The 21,272-nt window shown below is 38.3% G+C and overlaps 1 protein-coding gene across 6 annotated transcripts in view; it reads right to left on the bottom strand.

Annotated features, from left to right (window-relative positions):
- The window catches only part of SLC12A8 (solute carrier family 12 member 8), a 246,961-nt gene that overhangs the window by 17,113 nt on the left and 208,576 nt on the right, over nt 1–21,272 (bottom strand). The gene's annotated exons all lie outside the window — the stretch shown is intronic.

The raw sequence follows: 21,272 nt of genomic DNA, 5'->3' as shown, positions 1-21,272 counted from the left end.
CAGGGATAGGCTTTGCCACATTCTGACTCTGAAAGATCATCCAGCTCATTCCAGCACTCAGGTAAATACAAAAAACTGATGGAGAGAGGAGGAGGAGGAAAACTCCTTCTGATTCCTTTCTCTGGCACTTGAAGTAGCTAAGGGGAAAAGGGATCTGGCAAACATATAAATGTATGGTCCTATCTCATCCTCCAAGGTTCTCAGGCACCTCAGTGCTTCTCAGAGCCATATTACACTGTATTCTGTATTCAATGCCTTCTCCCAGTTTACAGCCGATTCCAGAAATGCTCAATTTATTCAATGAAAATACATTTAGATTCTTTTAACAAATTAGCCTAATCACCATAACACATATAAACAGTAATTCTAATAAACGATATGCTGGATTAATTTTGCTGTATGTTTTTACCTGCTTTCAACACTTAACCATCGAGTACTATCAACTTTGAAGGTTTATTGTTCGGGAAATATGGTTGGCTGCTCCCTATATAGCCCTTTCTCTATTCTCTGATACCAACTTTCTGCTTCAGCCAATGCTTTGAATGAGCCGTCTCCTCTGACCAGACTGCCCCTTTCCTGCACTAACACGCAGGTCCTGTTTGCTGCACCACTCTTCTTCCCCTCCTCAGCCCCTTCTGGTGTGTTGCTCCCTGGAATCAAGCTGCAATTCACTTCTCATGGAGCCTCTGGCTCTTTGCTTGTCTAACTCTTATGCATCCCTCTGGTCTCAGCTAAACTATCACCTCCTCAGAGAAATTAGCCTCGACAAAATCTAAATTTATTCCTTCCTATCACTAATCTTTCTTTATGAGCCATTTCTTCCATAGCACTTATTATTATTTGCAATTACATATTTATTTATGTGTTTCCATTCCTACTGAATTACCTGCTTCATGGGAGCAGGGCTCTTGTCTTTTTTTGAGCCTCGGCTGGGCTGGGATTGCATTAGGGACTCAGTAAGGTTCCTAGTTCCTGTCTTCCATCCTCTCTGGGCACTCACTGTGTCTTTACAACCAGACCCCTCTGAAGCACGAACCATCAGTTTATTTCACGCACTACCCATAATCACTAGAGTCCTGAACAAACTTCCCAGTTACTCCACATCTTTGCTAGAGATTTTGCCCTTGGCTCATGAAGTTTCTCTCTCTCACCATTGCACCAACATTCTTGGCTATTTCTACATAAACAATTCATTCAATAATCCAGTAACTCAGTTCCTTGAAATCCTCACTCTGACCATCTTTTCTTCTATTCACCTTAACTACCAACCCTCCTGGCCACAGTTGAAGTTTATGATTACCAGTAACCTCACACCTCATATGCTGTATTCAAATATGGTCATTCATTCCCTCCTTTTATTCTTTTCTTTGCTTTTGTTTTTTTTAGCTCATTTGCTCTGTTGTTCTCCAACTATTTGTAGTCTACAGAAGTACTTTAGTCAATATACTCTAGTATTTTTTTAAAATTGTTTTGTCTTTTTCTTTATTAGAGAAGTTATAGATTTGCAGAAAGTAGTTTCCCATATATCCCCCACCACACACGGTGTTCCCTATTATTAACATTGTTTATTAACATATGATATCGTATGCATGGTAACATTCATGAAACAATGTTATTATAATTACACTATTAACTAAACTCCATATTTACGTTAGGGTTCAATCTCTGTGTTGTTCGGTTGATGGCTTTTATAATTTTTCATTCTGGTAACATATATATAACCTAAAATTTCCCATTTTACCCAATTTTAAATATACACATTGGCGAGGTTAATTATATTCACAATATTGTACTACCATCAGAAACATCCATAATCATAACTTTTCAATCATCCCAAACAGACATTCTAACCAATTAAGCATTAACTCCATATTCCCTAGCTCCAAACTGGCTCCTGGTAAGCTATATTTTAGTGTATGACTGTGAATTAGCATATTCCAATTATTTCATATCAGTGACATTACACACAATATTTGCCCTTTTGGATCTGGCTTATTTCCCTCAGCATGATGTCTTCAAGGTTCATCCATGTTGTCGCATGTATCAGAATTTCATTTCTTTTCACAGCCGAAGGATAAATGGTTGCATGTATTTACCACATTTTGTGTATCCATTCATCTGTTGGGGGACATTCGGATTGCTTCCATCTTTTGGCAGTTGTGCAAAATGCTCTATGAACATCAGTGTATAAATAACTGTTTGAATCTCTGCTTTCAATACTTCTGGGTATATAACTAAAGGTGGGATTGCTTGGTCATATAGTAATTCTATACTTAACTTTCTGAAGAACTGCCAAACTGTTTTCCACAGTGGCTGCACCATTCTAATTTCCACCAACAGTGAAGAATGTTCCTACTTCTCATATCCTCTCTATTCTAGTTTGCAAGCTTCTGGAATGCGATATACCAGAAACGGAACGGCTTTTTAAAAGGAGAATTTATTAAATTGTACTTTTACAGTTCTAAGGCCATGAAAATGTCCAAATTAAGTCAAGGCTATAGAAATGTCCAATCTAAGGCATCCAAGGAAAAATACCTTGGTTCAAACAGGCTGATGATTTTCAGGGTCTCTCTATCAACTGGAAAGGAACATGGTGAACATGGCAATATCTGCTAGCTTTCTCTCCAGGCTTCTTGTTTCATGAAGCTCCCCCAGAGGGCATTTTCCTTCTTCATCTCTGAAGGTCTCTCGCTACATGGGCCCTCTCAGCTCTTGTGGCTCTGAAGACTTTTTCAAAAGGGTTCCCTCTTAAAGGGCTCCAGTAAGCAACCCCACCTTGAATGGGTACAGACACATCTCAATGGAAACCATCTAATCAAAAGCTACCACAAATTCGGTGGCTCACATCTCCATGGATAATCAAAAAGCTTCCAGCCAGCAACATTGAGTTAGGGTTAAAGGACATGGCTTTTCTGGGGTACACCACAGATTCAAACTGCACACTCTCTAACACTTACTTTCCTTTTTTAAAAATAGTAGCCATTAACTGTGTGTGAAAAGATATTTCATTATGGTTTTGATTTGCACTTCCCTAATGCCTAATGATGTTGAGCATCTGTTCATGTGCTTATTGGTCATTTGTATATCTTCTTAGGAGAATATCTATTGAAGTCCTATGCCAAGTTTTTAATTGAGTTGTTTGGTTTTTGTTGTTAACCTGTAGGATATATTTATATACTCTGTATATTAAGCCTATTTCAGAAATCTGGTTTCCAAATATTTTCTCACACTCTATAGGTTGTCTTTTATTTTCATGATAAAATCCTTTGATGTACAAGATTTAATTTTGATGAAGTCCCATTTACCTATTTTTTTCTTTAAGTTCTCAGTTAAAATATTCTTTTTTCTGATAAATCTATCTGAAATAGCCTGCCTTTCTCCCCACTCTAATCTCTCTGTTTCCTATTGCCTTGCTTTATTATTCCTCATAGCACTTATCATATACTGACATTACAGTATATGTTTGTTCTTGTTTATTATGTGTTTCCACCTACCAAATTTTGGCAGATTTGAAGGGATAAATAAGTGTTTTACATTAGTAGTAGGAGAATTCAATAATGGATAGAACATTGGAACAGAAGATCAATAAGGAAATAGAAAACTTCAGCAAAACTATAAACCAACTGGGCATAACTGACACACAGATAACAACTCACCCAACAGCAGAATACACATTCTTCTCTAGTGCATGGATCATTTTCCAAGATACACCACATGTGAGGTCACAAAAAAGTCTCAATACATTGAGAAATATTTAAATAATATAATATGTCTTCTCTAACCACAATGAAATGAAGTTAGAAATCAATAGCAGAGAGAACTGGAAAATTCACAAATATGTGGAAATTTAAAACTTACTCCTAAACAACCAACGGGTTGGGGAAGAAATCACAAGGGAAATCAGAAAATATCCTGAGGCAAATGAAAATAAAAACACCTCATACCAAAACTTACAGGATACCGCAAAGCAATTCTGAGAGGGAAATATTCAGCTCTAAATGTTTATATTTAACAAGAAGAAAAATCTCAAATCAGGAACCTAATCTCACACCTGGTAAACTAGATAAAGAAAAGCATACTAAACCCAAAGCAAGAAGAAGGAAGGAAATAACAAATATTAGAGCAGAGATAAATGAAATAGAGAATAAAATAAACAATACAGAGAATTAACAAAAGCCAAAGGTGGTTCATTGAAAAGATCAATAAAATTGACAAACCTTTTGCTAGACTGACAGAAAAAAACAGAGAAGACACAATTAATAGAAATGAGAGGAGGGGACATTACTACTGATCCACAGAAATAAAAAGGTTTATGAGAGGATACTACGAAGAAGTGTATGCCTATAAATGGACAAATTTCTAGAATCACATAAACTAAATATACTGTGATTCCAGAATAAATAGAAGATTTCAACATATATGTAACCAGTAAAGAGATTGAATCAGTCATTAAAACTTACCAACAAAGAAAAGAGCAGGACTAGATGGCTTCAGAGGTGGGTTTCGCCAAATATTTCAAGAAAATCCTGCTCCAACTCTTCCAAATAATTGATGGAGCAGAAACACACACTAACTCATTCTATAATGCCAACATCATCTTAATACCAAAACCAGATAAAGATACCACAAGAAAAGAGTACAGACCAACATCCCTTATGAATATGGGTGTAAAAATCCTCAATAAATAATAGCAAACTGAACTCAATAGTACCTTAAAAGAATTATGCACAGTGATCAAATGGGATTTATCCCAGTATGCAAGGGTGGTTCAACAAAACAGAATCATTTAATGTAATATACAACATTCAAAGAACAATAGAAAAAATCCATGATCATCTGGATTGACTCAGAAAAGCCATTTGACAAAATCCATTACCCCTTATGGTGGGCTTTAAGCTGTATGTACCCGAGAAAAGTATATTCTTTTTCACATGGGCAGGCACCGGGAATCGAACCTGGGTCCTCTGGCATGGCAGGCGGGCATTCTTGCCTGCTGAGCCACCGTGAATGCCCGGAGAAAAGTGTATTCTTAAAGTCAATCCTTTCCTATAGTAAGTGGAATCTTTTGGTCAGGCCACTTAAGTTAGTGTGATCCACCTCATTCAGGGTGAGTCTTAACCCTCTTACTGTAGTTCTTACAGAGAATGAAATTCAGGCAAAGAGAGAGAAAGCCATGGAAGCAAGAAGCTGAAAGCAATAAAACCCGGAAGAGAAGAAGAGAGAGACAGCAGAGATCGGCATGTGCCTTGCATGTGACAGAGGAGTTCAGGACCACCAGCAGACAGTCTTCAGGATGAAAGCATTGTTTTGATGAAGACTTGATTTGGACATTTTCAAAACTGTAAGCTTGTAAGCTAATAAATTCCCATAGTTAAAACCAATGTATTTCATGGTATCTACTTTGAGCAGCTTAGCAAATGAAAACAGCCCTTCTTGATGAAAATATCCTGAACTCTAGGAATAAAAGGAAACTTCCTCAACATGAAAGAGGACTTATATTAAAAAAAACCAAACATGCTAACATGATATTCTATGGTGAAGGATTAAAAGCTCTCCTTTTAGATCAGGATAAGACAAGATGCCCACTGTCGCCACTGTTGTTTAACATTGTACTGAAACAATTAGGCAGAAAAATAAACAGAAGGCATCAAATTGAAAAGGAAGAAGTAAAACTTTCCCTATTTGTAGATTTTACTCTATATACAGGAAATCATGAAACATCCACAGCAAAGCTATTAGAACTAACAAATCCAACAAAGTGGTGGGGCACAAGATCAGCAAGCAAAAATCAGTGGTGTTTCTACACCCCAGTAATGTACAATTTGAAAAAGACATCAATAAAAATTCTGTTTGTAACAGCAACTAAAGGAATTAAGTCTTTAAGAATAAATCCCAGGGTGTAAAGGATTTACACAGAGAAAACTATAAAATATTGCTAAAAGAAATCAAAGACTTAAACAAATGGAAGGACATCTATGTTTCTGCATAAGAAGACTAAATAATCTAAGATATCAGTTCTTCTTAAAGTGATTTACAGATTCAACACAATCCCAATTAAAATTCCAAAAGTCTTCTTTGCAGAAATGGAAAAGCCAATCAATATTAATGGAAGGAGAAGAGGTTCTGAATAGCTAAAGCCTTCTTGAAAAAGGAGTATACATTGGAAGACTCATATATCCAGATCTCAAAACTTATCACAAAAAACACAGTTATCAAAATAGCATGTTACTGACACAAGAACAGACATACAAACCAATGGAATAGAATTGAGAGTTCATAAATAAACTCTCATATCTATGGCAAACTGATTTTTAACAAGGGTACCAAGCCCACTCAATGGAGAAAGAATAATCTCTTCAACAAATAAATGCTGGGAAAAACTGGATGTCCATATGCAAAACGATGAAAGGAGACCATGACCTCATACCATATAAAAAAAAGCAACTCAAAATCAAAGTCATAACTATAATAATCAGAACTATAAAACTACCAGAAGAAAACATAGTGAAGTATCTTCAGGATTTTAAGTTAGGCAGTGGTTTCTTGGAATTTATGCCCAAAGCACAAGCAACAAAAGAGAAAGTAGATAAACAGGATTCATAAAACTTTTAAAACTTTTGTGCTTCAAAAGACTTTATCTTTAAAGTAAAAAACAACCAACAGAACAGGAGAAAATATTTGGAAATTGTGTATCTGATATGGGTTAACATCCAGAATATTTTTAAGAAATCCTACAACTCAACATCAAAACACAAACAACCCAATTAAAAATTGCATTGAACTTGAAAAGACACTCTTCCAAAGAAAAATAAGATAGCCAAAAAAGCACATGAAAAGATACTTGATATCATTAGCTATTAGGTGTGTTAGTTAGATTCAGTTGTCAACTTGGCCAGGTGAGCATACCTAATTCTGTTGCTGCGGGCACAATCCAATGGTACGTGAACTTCATCTGTTGCCAATTACATCTGCAGTCAGCTAGGAGGCGTATCTGCTGCAATGAGTGACATTTGACTTAATTGGCTGGTGCTTAAATGAGAGAACGCACTGTAGCACAGCCTAGCAGCTCGGCATTCCTCATCTCAGCACTTGCAGCTCAGTCCAGGCCTTTGGAGATGCAGAAAGAAGTCACCCCGGGGAAAGTTGTTGGAACCCAGGGGCCTGGAGAGAAGACCAGCAGAGACCATCTTGTGCCTTCCACGTAAGAAAGAACCTCAGTGGAAAGTTAGCTGCCTTTCCTCTGAAGAACCAACAAAATAAATCCCCTTTTATTAAAAGCCAATCCATCTCTGGTGTGTTGCATTCTGGCAGCTAGCAAACTAGAACATTAGGGAAATGCAAATAAAAACCGCATGAGATGCCATAAAAAAGGAAAAGTACAAGTACTGTAAAGGATGTGAAGAGGTAGAAACATTTTTTATTGTTGGTGGAAATGTAAAATGTTACAGCCATGGTGGACAACAATTTGGTGATTCATCAAAAAGTTAAGCATCAAATGTATATACCACAGTTTGTTTAGCCATTCTTCTGTTGATGGACATTTTGCCTGTTTCCATCTCTTTCCAATTGTAAATAATGCTGCTATAAACATTGGTGTGCAAATGTCCGTTTGTGTCTTTGCCCTTAAGTCCTTTGAGTAGATACCTAGCAATGGTATTGCTGGGTCATATTATGCAGCTTTAAGACAAGATAAACTTATGAAACATGTAATAACATGGATGGACCTAGAGAATATTATGCTGAGTGAGTCCAGCCAAAAACTAAAGGACAAATACTGTATGGTCCTACTGATGTGAACGGACATTAGAGAATAAACTTGGAATATGTCATTGGTAACAGAGACCAGCAGGAGTTAGAAACAGGGTAAGACAATGGGTAATTGGAGCTGAAGGGATACAGACTGTGCAACAGGTCTAGATACAAAAACTCAAAAATGGACAGCACAATAATACCTAATTGTAAAGTAATCATGTTAAAACACTGAATGAAGCTGCATCTGAGCTATAGGGTTTTTTTTTGTTTTTTGTTTGTTTGTTTGTTTTACTATTATTACTACTTTTATTTCTTTTCTCTATATTAACATTTTATATCTTTTTCTGTTGTGTTGCTAGTTCCTCTAAACCGATGCAAATGTACTAAGAAACAATGATCATGCATCTATGTGATGATGTTAAGAATTATTGAGTGCATATGTAGAATGGTATGATTTCTAAATGTTGTGTTAATTTCTTTTTTTTTCTTTCCGTTAATAAAAAAATAAAAATAAATAAAAAATAAAAAAAAAGTTAAAAAGTTAAGCATCAAAGTATCAAGGGACTTGCTATCCCTAAACTTTCCCTATGTATAAAAGGTAGCTCACTGAGCTCTCCCACGGAACTTTATGCCAGAGTAGTCAAGTTGTGCTGCCTGGGGCAAAGGACTGCTGGCTGGAAAATATAGAGCAGTGCCCAGGATCTGAGAGGAAACTGTTTCCTAAGGAAGAGAAGACATTTGTAAATGGAAGAATTCCCAAGATAAAAGGCATGTGCAGAAGCGATCAGGGAACCCCTATGCTTTGACCCTGGAGCTATTCTTCATAAGTCCTGAAAGAGAGCACTTAATTAGGTCAATCTTCAAACCCAGAAACGTGCTTTCTTTTTTTCCCTCCTCCTTCTTCTTATTTTGTTGGTTTGTTTGTTTGTTAGCTCCTGGCATTCAAGGTAAGCTCCCTCATAACATTAACTGGATACAAGCTTAATGAGGAGACACCTCAGAGTCTAAATTCCAGCCATAACACACTAACATATCAAAATGCCCAGGTTTCAGCAAAAGATTATAAAATATATAAACAAACAGGAAATGATGGCCACGCAAAGGAGAAGATTAAAGCATTACAAACCATCAATGAAGTGGATGAGACCCAGATCTTTCCAGACAAAGACATTTAAAAAATGGTCTTGGAGTGGGCAACGTGGCACATGGCAGAGTTCTCACCTGCCATGCTGGAGACCCAGGTTTGATTCCTGGTGCCTGCCCATGCAAAAAAAAAAAAAAAAGGTTTTAAAAATGTTCAAGGTGCTAAAGGAAACCATGAACAAAAAAACTAAAGAAAATCTGGGAAACAGTAGACGAACAAAAAGAGAATAACAATCAAGAAATGGAAATAACAAAATGGAACAAAAATAGCCGAGGATCACAGTAATAGAAATTTTAATTTCCTAGAGGGGTTCTGCAACAGTAACTTTTCAAATGTAATCTTAAAACTGTAAGCAATTGTATTAGTAGTAGCCTTTAAATGTAGCCTTCAAAGCTGGAAGCAGGCTGTAATGAGAGCTCTTGTCTCATAAAGGAGCAATATATAAATGTAAAGTTTATAGTAGTATGTAAATGTAAAGACTGCACCCAGACCTGAATAAACTTTATTGCCCCAGACCTCCCAGATAGAAATAAGCCTTTCATTTATTTCCCTAGACTGGGAGACACTTTTCCAGGTGTGCCAGTTTGAAAAGATGTATGTACTTTAGAAAAGCCATGTTTTAATCCTAATCCATTTTGTAAAGACAGCCGTTACTTCTAATCTCTATTCAGTATTGTATGTTTGAAACTGTAATTAGATCATCTTCCCGGAGTATGATTTAATCAAGGGTGGTTGTTAAACTGGATTAGATAGAGGCATATCTCCACCCATTTGGGTGGGTTTTGATTAGTTTCTGGAGTCCTATAAAAGAGGAAACATTTTGGAGAATGAAGAAGATTCAGAGAGAGCAGAGAATGCTGCAGCACCACAAAGCAGAGAATCCACTAGCCAGCACTTTGGAGATGAAGAAAGAAAACGCTTCCCAGGATGCTTCATGAAACAGGAAGCCAGGAGAGAAAGCTAGCAGATGATGCTGTGCTCGCCATGTGCCCTTCCAGCCAAGAGAGAAACTGTGACTGAGTTCACCTTGTGCTTTCTCACTTGAGAGAGAAACCCTGAACTTCATCGGCCTTTTTGAACCAAGGTATCTTTCCCTGGATGCCTTTGATTGGACATTTCTATAGACTTGTTTTAATTGGGACATTTTCTCAGCTTTAGAACTGTAAGCTAGCAACTTATTAAATTCTCCTTTTAAAAAGCCATTCTGTTTCTGGTATGTTGCATTCTGGCAGCTAGCAAACTAGAACACCAGGCATCACAAAGGATGTAAATCCTGAAGGAAATAAGAAATAACTAAATTTTCTCCTGACCTCTGTTACCTGTCAACTAAGACGAGGAAGAAGGAATGAAGAAAGTTACAGAGATTGAGGAACCTGTGGGATACCCTCAAATGTGCCAATATACCCATTGTGGGAATCCCAGAAGGAGAAGGAGAGGAAGAGGAAGAGAGAATATTCAAAGAAACAATGCTTGGAAACTTTCCAAATTTTGTGAAAGACATGATTATCACATCTTCAAAGCTCAACAAACTCTAAACAGGATAAACCCAAATATACCCACTCCACGCCATGTCATAAGCAAACTGTCAGCTGTGTCAAAGATGAAGTGGGAATCCTAAAGCTGCAAGAGGGATAATGTGTCACATACAAGTCCTGCAGGCTGAGATGAAAGGACAATAGACAACCGACTGAAACACAGGGAAAAATAAAGAGGGCCACTAAGTTAATGACATGGGTAAACATAAATAGCAACGTTATTGCCTTTTTTATTTGAAACATCACTTAAAAAATATTTTTACTGAGAAATCTTCACACACGTACATTCCACACATGGTGTGCAATCAATGACTCAGAATGTCATCCTATAGTTGTGCATTCATCACCATGATCATTTTTTAGGACATTTGCATCAGTCCAGAAAAACAAAGAGAAAAGAAAAACCTCATACATACCATACCTCTTACCCCTCCTTCTCATTCACCGCTAGTGTTTCCATCTGCCCAATTTATTTTACCCATTGCCCCACCTATTATTTATTTACTTTTTAATCTATAATTTTTTACTCATCTGTCCATACCTTGGATTAAAGGAGCATCAGGCACAAGGTTTTCACAATCACACAATCACATCATAGATGCTGTATCCTTTTACAATCATCTTCAAGTATCAAGGCTCCTGGAACACAGTCCAACTGATTCAGGCACTTCCCTCCAGCCACTCCAATACACCATAAACTAAAAAGGGATATCTATATAATGCATAAGAATAACTTCCAGGATAACCTCTCGACTCTGTTTGAAATCTCAGCCGCTGAAACTTTATTTTGTCTCATTTCTCTCTGTCCTCTTTCGGTCAAGAAGGCTTTCTCAATCCCTTGAGGTCAGGTCCCGGCTCATCCTGGGAGTTGTGTCCCACATTGCCTGGGAGATTTACACCCCTGGGAGTCATATCCCACTAGGAGGGAGGGCAGTGAGTTCACCTGTGGAGCTGGCTCACAATGGCCACATTGTAACTAAGAAATCAGGATTTAAGGGATGATTTTGTTACTGAATCATTATCATAATATTCCTTTTTGCTTTCTGGCATACTGGAGTAGATAGGGAAATACCTAAAATCTCTGAGTTGTAAGCCAGTCCTCGATCTTTGATAATGGTTGTATAGCCCTTATCTTTTGCTGCTGTGATTCTAAAACCTTGTGACTAACCTTTATCTGTACCTGGTTATCCAGTTTTTCAACTTTAGAGTCTTGTAATCATAGAGATAGCCTCTAATGTTTGTTAATGAAGGGTCTTGGGTCTGCCTGGAACTAACCCACCCCAAGTCCAAAATTATCTTGCTAAGACCTGATTTAACCTAAGCAGGCCCACCTGACATGCAGAAGTTTAGACTTTAACCTATACCTCATTCTGCCATTTTCTTACACATTCTGTGACTAAGCATGTTATCAATCTGTGCATGCTTTATAATCAGAACACATCTAATTGCATCATCAGGGGCCACTGCACTCGCTATCCTAAACCCTGCCCACCTTTTCTCTAATAAAACTATCCAAATTACCTCAGTTTGGGGAGACAGATTTTGGGCCACTAAGTGGTCTGCTGTCCTACTACGCACCTAGTAATAAACTCTTTCACTCTTTGAAACTCCAGTGTCTCAGGAATTGGTTATTGAGCTTGTTGGGCAGAAGAATCCATAGCCTTTGTCCGGTACAACATCTGAGTAACAAAAGAGATTCTCTAGGGGTGACTCTCAGGCCTAATTTTAAGTAGCCTTGGCTTATCCTTTGCAGGAATAAGTTTCATAGGGGCGATCCCCAAGATTGAGGGCTCAGCCTATCGATATACTGTTTGCAAGAATATTAGAAATTCTCCAAATGGGGAAGTTGAGTATTTCCTCCTTTCTCCCTAGTCCCCCAAGGAGACTTTGCAAATACTTCTTTATTCACTACCCAAATTACTCTGGGATATATCAGGGCATCACACTAACCTGGAAAACCAACAAAATCTCATGTCCTATTCAAGATTCCATTACTTATGGGTTCAACTAAACTGACCATGCTAGTTAAATTAGGAAACGCACTACCCAAAATATAAATTTTGCACCAAATAAACATCTTTCCCTTTGGTCTCACATAGAAGTTGAAGTTTTAAAATATGGATGATATCATCCTTTGCCCTGTATTCTGATATACTTAGTCCTATTCAGATCAGCTTCATTCGCACCCCTCCTAGAAGTCTGATCACTTTTTCAATTTTTTAAACAGTTCCTGTATGGGGTACTGCTGACTTTCATAGCTTCAGAGCTCTAGCTTTGAGTCTCAGTGTCTCATAATACTTGAAGTTTCTGGCAATGACCAAGTTATATACAAACAGCTCAGTATCTCAGAATTTAGAATTAACAGTTACAACTCTGGAATATATGTGACTCCTATAAGAGTTTACTATCTAGGACCCTTTACACTAGCCCCCCAAACTGATAACCCATGTTCTTAACTTTAGTTCACTGAGTTTTTATATTATAATTAGGCCATATGATTGGGACATGATATTTATCTTTTTGTTCCTGACATTTCATTCAACATGCAGTCCTTAAGGTTCATTCACTTAGTTGCATGCCTCTCAACTTCATTCCTCCTTGCAGCCACTCAGTAGTCCATTGAATGTATACACCATAGTTCCCTCTTGCATTCCTCAGTCATTGTACCCTTAGGCCACCTCCCTCCATTGTGGATTGGGAACATGGCAGTCACAGACACCAGTGTGCAAATGTCCATTCCTGTCCCCACACTCAGTTCCTCGAGGTATCAACTGTGCAGCAGGGTTTCAGGATCATTTAGCAAGCCCGCCCCTAGTCTCCTGTGGAACTACCACACTGCCCTCCAAGGGGCTGCACCTCTGAGTTTCCCTACCGACAGTGAACAGTGAATATTTTCTCTGGAACTTGTTTATCTCTGTTCATTTTTAAACAGTGAAAGATTACTTTTTACTACCTAGAGGATCTAAAAGGCAAATGACTAAAATGTAATAAATCAATAGTTTTGGACTCATAATGTAATTTGTATCAAGAACTTCATAATGGTGGGGGGATGGAGGGGTTTAGGAATATATTTTATGCATGCTATCGAAGGTAAGATGATATCAAAGCAAATGATATTGTTATAGGTTTAGTTTGTTGAATTAAGCCCCATAATATCCAAAAAGGAAATATAAAAGAATATACAGACCCATAGAAACAGAAAGTAGAGTATAGGTTACCAGGAGTGTGGATGGGAGCAATGGGGAATTAATGCAAAATGAGTGCAGCACCTTAGAGTTTAGCAGTCTTAGAAGAAAACATAGGGGTAAATCTTCATGACCTTGGACTTAGGATTCTTAAATATGGCACCAAAAGTATAAGCAACAAAAGAACAAATTGATAAATTGGACTTCATCAAAATCAAAATCTTTTGCAAAAAAGTACATTATCCAGAAAGTGAAAAGACAACTTAGAGAATGGCTAAAATATTTGCAAATAATATATCTGATCAGGGCCTAGTATCCAGAGTACCTAAATAATTCTTACAACTCAACAGGAAATAAACAAACAACCCAAGCAAAAAATGGGCAAAGTACTTGAATAGACAATTTTCCAAAGAATATATGCAGAAGGCCAACAAGCATATGAGAAAATGTTCAACTTCATTAGTCATTAGGAAAATGCAAATCAATACCACAATGAAATACCACTTCCTTCCTACTAGGATGATTATAATTTAAAAAAAAAAGGAAAATAATAAGTGTTGGTAAGAATATGGGAAATCAGAACCCTTACGCACTGCTAGTAAAATTGGTGTAACTGCTGTGAACTTTGGTGGTTCCTCAAACAGTTCAATATAGAATTAATAAACCCAAAGAACTGAAAACTAGAACTCAAAAAAAAAAATTTTGCACAGGTGTTCATAGCATTATTGACAAAAGCCAAAAGATGGGAGCAACCCAATGTCCGTCAATGGATGAATGGATAAATTAATTGTGTACTATACCTACAATGGAATATTGTTTAACCATAAAAAGGAATGACATATTGATACATGCTACAAAGTGGATGACCCTTGAATATTCTGTCAAGTGAAAGAAGCCATACAAAAAAGTCAGACAGTAATTATACCTATCTTTAAGTTATTTATTTATTATTTATCTATTTATCATAGTATCATTTATATGAAGTATCCAGTATAGATTTACCTATACTGGATACTTCATATAAATGAAATATCTCTATATTTCATCTATACTAAAAACAAATTTGTGATTGCCCAGGGCTGGGGAGGGGAGAATGGGGGAAAACTGCTTTATGGGAACAGGATTTAATGATGAAAATGCTTTGTAACTAGATAGAGGCAGTTAGTGGTTGCACAATATTGTGAAGGAATCTAATGTCACTGAATTGTTAGTTTAAAATGGTTACGCTTGTTACATGAATTTTATTTCAAATTGTTTTAAGAAAATAAAAGAAGTCTTAAAGACAATTCCCCAAAAAACAAACAAACAAAAATTCAATAAATGGTACAGCAATAATGGAATACTCACATGGAAAAATAATGAAATGTGACCCCACCATAGAGCATACAAAACTACAACAATAACAACAAAACTTAGCAGAGACATCAGCAGCCATTCACCACAGAGGAGACATAGCCTACATTTTAAATCCAGGCAATTCACTAAAACAAAGAAACACAACAAAAACAAAAACAAAAAAACAGAAGCTCAACAAAACCCCACCCAAATCTATAGTTTGCTATAAGACATGTAAAGAAACAGGAAACTATGACCCATATTGAGGAAAAAAAAGCAAAACAAAAAAAAAAAAGAAACTTGACTCTGGATTTAGGAGACAATCCAGATTTTGGACTTAGGAAATGAGATTTCAAAGCAGCTATTATAAATATGTTCAAAAAATTAAATAAAAATAAAATGCCAATGACTTTAAAATAGAGAATATCAACAGAAATTATTAAAAGTTCCAATGAAAATTCTGGAATTTAAAAGCACTATAACAAAAACAAAAATTTTACTAGATGGGCTCAACAGAAAATCTGATATTGGCAGAAGAAAGAATGAGTGAATCTAACTATACATCAATAGAAATGATCCAATCTGAAGAACAAGAGGGGAGAAGGCAGAAACAAAGAGAACAGAGCCTCAGAGACCTGCGAGAGAATGTCAAGCATACCAAGAAATGCGCAGTGGGAGTCCCTTAGGGACAGGAGAGAAAAAGAAGCAGAAAAAAAATACTTAAAGGAATAATGGCCCCAAACTCCCCTAATTTAATGAAAAACTTTAACAGATGTAGAAGGATCTAGGAGGAATTGACAATGCCTCCAGAACTGGTGTCCTGATTCCCACAGACCTACTATCTTTATTGAATTTTTGATAGCTTAATAGGTAGGCAATGATATTTTAAAGGTGGTTTCATTATATGGCCTAGTTCATATTACATACTCACACAAGCAGCATACATTTTGTGCACTGGTTAGGAATGCAGGTTCTAAACTCAGACAGGCCAATGTTCAAATTCTGGCTGTCTCAAATGCTAAGCAAGTGTTAAACTTCTCTGAGCCTCTGTTTTATCATCTGTAAACAGATAATAGCAATACATAACTCTGAGATTAGATGAGATAATCTATCTAAAGTGTTTATTTCAGGTCAGGGACATAGGACATGCTCAGCAAATGTTGACTAGTTTTAGCTACCAACAATAAAATTAGCATTTAGCCATAAAAGTTAGTTTGCTGAATGGACAATAAATAAGCCTAGACATGCACGGATTTTTCATATTTAAACTGCCTATTCTTCTCTTCGGACCTCTTCTTAGTAGAATTTGGATTTTGACCTTTCTGTTTTTGAAAAATAATATGTATTGGAAGGGATACTTTTATCAGTCATGTTTGTTAAAATAATTGTTTCCTTCTGGGACACCATGTTGTGCAAATGTATTTTATTTCTATTTAAGCAGATCCTTTTTGTCTTTGATAATGTTTCCAATAGTCAAAAATATTCTCTCTCTCCCTTTTTTTTTTGGTTCAAGTCTTCCTCAGCGCCATTTTTAAATCACTTCGATTTCAGCTGGTTTAACATATGAGACCTGAGCTTAGGAGCATATTAAGAGATAGGCATTTGGACATTTTATTACTTGCAATATCCATAGTAGTCTTCCTGGTGCACTGTTTTCTCTATACAGTATTAATTAGGGGGTACGCAGCCACTTGTGAACCAGAAAATCCTTTCTTTATGCCTGGACTCTGAAGAAAAACCGCTGGCATCTGGGACACCTCTGTCACACAGGAAGGCACACAGCAATGTCTGCTGGTCCTTCTCCCCTGGACTCTAGTTTCAGCAGCTCTCTCAGCTCCTCCTGAGGCTTTTTCTCTCTAAGCTCTCTCCAAACTTCTCTGGTGTTTCTCTCTCAGCATTCTGGGCTTTTTTATATTTTTTTGTCTTTTATCCTGATAAAGGACTCCAGTAAAAAGGATTAAGACCCACCTGGAATAGGGTGGGTCACATCTCATGGAAATAACCTAACCGAAAGGTCCCACCCACAATGGGTCTGCACCCACAGGAATGGATTAAAAGAGTATGGCCTTTTCTGGGGTACATAAAAGTTTCAGATCAGCACACGCCACCCTCTGGACCCCCCCCCCCCCAAAAAAAAACATATTCTTTCCATATGCAAAATATATTCATTCTCTCACAATATCACAAAAGCTTAAATCATTTCAGTAACAGTGCTAAGTACAAAGTCTCATCAAAATCAATCGCAGGCATGGTCTGTTCTAAGGCAAAATTCTCTATGAACCTGTGAAAACTAAAGCAAATTATCTGCTTCCAAAATACAAAAGAGGGACAGTCATAGTGTGATTGTTCTCCTTTCCATAGGGAGAAATTGGAAGGAAATTTCTCCCTCTGGCTCTTCCCAGTCTCTGGGGAATGTGCCCCACCCTGTCTGAGGCCTGGGACATCAACACTTTTCCTGAACAATGGAGCAGCCAAGCTCCCCTCAATCCTCCAGTCATCTGAGAGCTTGGGGGTGGCAGCATGCTTCCTGAAGAATAGGGAAGAAGCCCGCCCTCTGCAAACTCCTGGGCAAACTCGCTCTTTCCACAGGGCACGAGTGAGTCTGCTCTCCAGGACCAAGGTTTCTTGGTTCCAGACATCATCTTCCATGCTTCTGCCTTTGAGAATATTTTTCCTTCAACTGGTCCCTTTTCTGTCCCTTTTAGTCCAGGCTGGCTCTGGTTCCATTCAAACAAATCTTGCAAAAAAAAAAAAATCGTTGGTTTCGCATGCAGCACACAGGGGTCCCAACCATCAGACATTACGACTCTCCACAAATCCTTTCTGGAAAACTTCATCTTCAATCCTGACTCACACTGAAATGGCTGGCTGTTTCCATGTTTGGTTAAATCCTCACATGGGGCACTATTCTTTGGGAGCTCACATTCCAAAAGCTTAAACAGTTTCCAAACTATCAATTTCTGGTTTCTTTGTATCCAAGAGTTCAGTTCTCAGCTTATCCTTTCCTCCTGCATTTTATGATAAGCTGTGCAGAGAAGTTTTTAGTTTTCTAGCTGCTGGAATGCAACACACCAGAGATGGATTGGCTTTTAATAAAAGGGGATTTATTTCAATAGTTCTTCAGAGGAAAGGCAGCTTTCAATTGAGGTTCTTTCTGACGTGGGAAGGCACAGAATGATCTCTGCTGGCCTTCTCTCCAGGCCTCTGGGTTCCAGAAACTTTCCTGGGGTGATTCCTTTCTGAATCTCCAAAGGCCTGGGCTGAGTTGCAGTGCTGAGATGAGGTATGCTGAGCTGCTTGGGCTGTGCTACATTGAGCTCTCTCATTTAAGCACCAGGCAATTAAATCGGACATCATTCATTGCAGCAGGCACGCCTACTAGCTGACTGCAGATGTAATCAGCAACAGATGAGGTTCACACGCCACTGGCTCATGTCCACAGCAATAGATTTAGGCACCTTCACCCGGCCAACTACCACAAGAAGTCAGGGTGTATTTTGCACATTTACTTGTGAAATTTCCTTAACTAAATATCCCAGCTCATCATTTTTGAATTCTGTCTTCCATCTGACACCAGAACTCAATTTTGCCAAATTCTTTGCCACATTAAAATAAGGATTACTTTTCTTCCAGCAGGCAATGACACAACCATCACTTCTGCCTAAGGCCTCATGAGAAGCACCTTTCGCATCCATATTTCTGCCAACAGTCTCTTCAAATCGAACTAGACTTTTTCTATCAAGCATCCTATAATTCTTCCAGAATCTTCCCCTTATCTATTTACAAAGTCATTCCTGCAGTTTCAGTATTTGCATCTCACAGCACCCTACTTTTTAGTACCAAAATTTGTTTCAATTTTCTAAAGCTGTTGGAATGCAGTATACCTGAAATGGGTTGACTTTTACAATGGGAATTTATTAACTTTACAGAATTTACAGTTTCTTAAGCTGTGACAATGTCCCAATTAAGGCATCAGCAGGATGATACCTGGACTCTGAGGAAAGGCTGCCAGCATCTGGAGCACCTCCTTCACATGGGAAGGCACATGCCTGGCATTTGCTGGTCCTTTGCTCCCAGGTTTCACTGCTTTCAGTCTCTAGTTCTTCCAACTTCTTAGGTCTACTTTTAGCTCTCCCAGGTTTTTACTCTCTTAAGGTTCTCTGAGCTTTTTCTGCCTTTTATTTTCTCATAAAGAACTCCAATAAGAGGATTAAGACCTACCTTGAATGGGCCGGGTCACATGTCAGTTGAACCAAAAGGTCTCAACTCAATAGGTATGTACCAGGAATGGATAAAAGAACATAGCCTTTTCTGGGGTACATCACTGCTTCAAACTAGCACACTATCCAGTTCATGAATTGCTTATGAAAGCTCTGAGTGCCAAACAATTCATCTCCTGTGGATATACTTTTTTGTCTGTTTTCAAGGAGACACTGCACATTGCTTGTTTTGATCATTCTGGACTCCCAGATCTCACTAAGGAAAGGTCAGCTCCCTTGTAATCTGTGGGCGGGTTCTGCCAGCATCCTGCACCCCCCTGCCACCCTCAACCCCCGCCACCATGACAAAGGGCAGCGTGGGTTCATACAGTCCTGAATGGTAGCCCCCTGCACCTCTGGGAAGCCCTCAGCACTCTAGGCCAGGCCAGAGATCTGCTCCCACCAGCCAAGGGGCGGCCATGGGATCTAGGGCCCAGGAGAGCAATAGTCCGCATCTTGCACTGCGGTCACCTCCCGCGCCCCAGGCTGCTGCTCCCTTTGCCATCTCCACGTTATCTCAAAAATATTCTCTTACATAGCTGTGATGCATAAGGAATTCATAACTATATAAGGTACAAAATACAATCCCCATTTGTTCTCAACAATATTTGAATCAATAGGGATGTGATGCTTATTATTTTATGGCACCTGATTTGTCACAAATTAGGTTCTTGTAATAATTTAACTCTTTATATTCTACTTTACTGATCAGTTTTGATTTTTAGCCAGCATTTTTTCAATGGTTCACCAATTTAACTAGCCTTTACTGAATGTTTGCTATGTGAGATGTTGTGAGGGACACAAAAGTGAACAGACATGACTTAGGCCAAAAGATGTTCACAGTCTAGAGGAAAAGGAATGAAATTAATATTTGTTTTCCTTAAGGAAGACAGACAGAGAGCCCTGAAGAAAAATGGATAAACAAATATTTATACAACAATGTGACAACTTTATACTACAATGTAAATAAAATGTTCTGGGGTTGCACGCTGGAGGAAATCAGAGAATCCTTCTCAGAGGGGAACTAAATTGGGTCTTATAGATCAGACAGATTTTAAAGGCCAGACTGGAGTTTTCCAGATGGAGAAGGAGGAGGTAAAGCAATGTAGGGAGGCAGAACAGCATATGTCCAAAGGCATGGAGGAATTGAAGAGCAAGGTGTTTACGGCACGAGTTTGGGTGTAGATGGAATATATAGCACATGGGTGCTGTGAGAAAAGTGGCTTGGAAAGGTAGGCAAGGCAGGATTGTGACAAACTTTGCCAACCACCCCAAGGATCTTTAACTTTAGATTGAAGATATTAGTTTTCAGAAGAGATTTTAAAATGAGACATCATCAGAGTTTTACTTTAAAAAGAGCCATCGGTGGGTACTGTGCCGGATAGACAGGATGTGGGAGAGTCTAGTTTGGAGACTTAGCAAAAATCTGGGGCAAGATGATGAGGGTCTACCCCCAAGGTAAAGACAGCAAAGCTGGAGAGGAGGTAGGCGGGAGGGGAGAGAGGGAAAGTCAACAATGGCAAGGGCGTTTTTAAGATTGGAAAATTGGGTAGCAACCACTTAATCAATTAAACATGGCAGACTGACCACACATCTCTCCTGAAAATCCACTAAGAAGACACAAAAGAAATTTAAAAGGTAGACATTAGCAAACACAAAGAGAACGTGAGAGGAAAGAAAAAAATGAGTCTTGGGAGATGGGAAAGTGACAAAGAAGTGATAAAAGACTGAGCAGAGCAGAGGAAGATAACCTGTGGGGCCTACAGAGAGGACACTGACAAGAAGCAGCCGACTCACCCTGGCAAGGGGCAAGACTAGGAAGTACCAGATTCCACGGAAGTGGCAGGGTACAGGGGATTGGTTGCAAGTCTGTATATGGAACAGCTGGATCCCAAGATCCTTTCCTCCACCCATGCAGGTTGGCAACAAACCCTTCTCATGCCTTCTCCATGAGGAGGGTTTTCTCTGAGGAATCCAAACCAGAGGGTATCAGGTTTGACATACCAGGTACTTCACTTGGAACTAGAAACAGGGGAATTAAATGAAAGACTGTATGCTAAAC

Source organism: Tamandua tetradactyla, chromosome 10 (assembly GCF_023851605.1).
Source record: "Tamandua tetradactyla isolate mTamTet1 chromosome 10, mTamTet1.pri, whole genome shotgun sequence".
Classification (NCBI taxonomy): Eukaryota; Metazoa; Chordata; class Mammalia; order Pilosa; family Myrmecophagidae; genus Tamandua; species Tamandua tetradactyla.
Note: the sequence above shows the minus strand (reverse complement) of the source record. Positions and strands in the feature narration are given on the sequence as shown.